Genomic DNA, 651 nt, shown 5'->3' on the forward strand with positions numbered 1-651 from the left:
TCTTTGGCATAAGGTGGTTTGGTTTAAGGGTTGTATTCATGGTTTAAAGTATCTCCAACTCCGATATGTATCTTAAATTTAGTCGAAAGATATGACTGTAACACCCTAATCTGATATTTATACCCCTACTTGTGGACAAGCAAGAAGAAAGAGCAAAGGAAGCCAATGCTGACATTGTTGGCAGCTGTGGAGTGCCAAGAAGGCAGAAGTGACACTACCTGCTCCTGTTCAGCCTGCTAATATCACTGGGGGAACTTATCAGGAGTTGTGGACAAAGAGGTAAATCTAATTATAAGATTAAGTATAGGAGAATAGAAAAAAAAGGGGGGGGTGCAACACGAGGACTTCCCAGGGGGTCACCCATCCCAGTACTACTCTCACCCAAGCGTGCTTAACTGCGGAGTTCTGATGGGATCGGTGCATTAGCGTTGGTATGATCGCACCTACACCGGTAGGTCCAAAACTGACCAGCCGGTTTTTCCTAGTAGAATGTATTTTTCAGGTTTCTACACTATGGGGCCCACACCCCTACTGTGCAAATCCCCATTTTGCCCCTATGTAAATAATTCTAAATAAGGTATGAAATGTATATTTTAAAGTTAGTAATTAAGTGGGGGAAATAATTTATAAATTTAATTAGATATTAGTTAG

General features: G+C 41.2%; 1 non-coding gene across 1 annotated transcript; it reads right to left on the reverse strand.

Annotated features, from left to right (window-relative positions):
- Window positions 1–327: 327 nt before the first annotated feature.
- On the reverse strand, window positions 328–445 carry LOC122069556. The gene has a single exon (XR_006137472.1). It is a non-coding gene; the product is annotated as a 5S ribosomal RNA (ribosomal RNA).
- Between the last annotated feature and the right edge of the window lie 206 nt (window positions 446–651).

Source organism: Macadamia integrifolia, unplaced genomic scaffold (assembly GCF_013358625.1).
Source record: "Macadamia integrifolia cultivar HAES 741 unplaced genomic scaffold, SCU_Mint_v3 scaffold641, whole genome shotgun sequence".
NCBI classification, from domain to species: domain Eukaryota; kingdom Viridiplantae; phylum Streptophyta; class Magnoliopsida; order Proteales; family Proteaceae; genus Macadamia; species Macadamia integrifolia.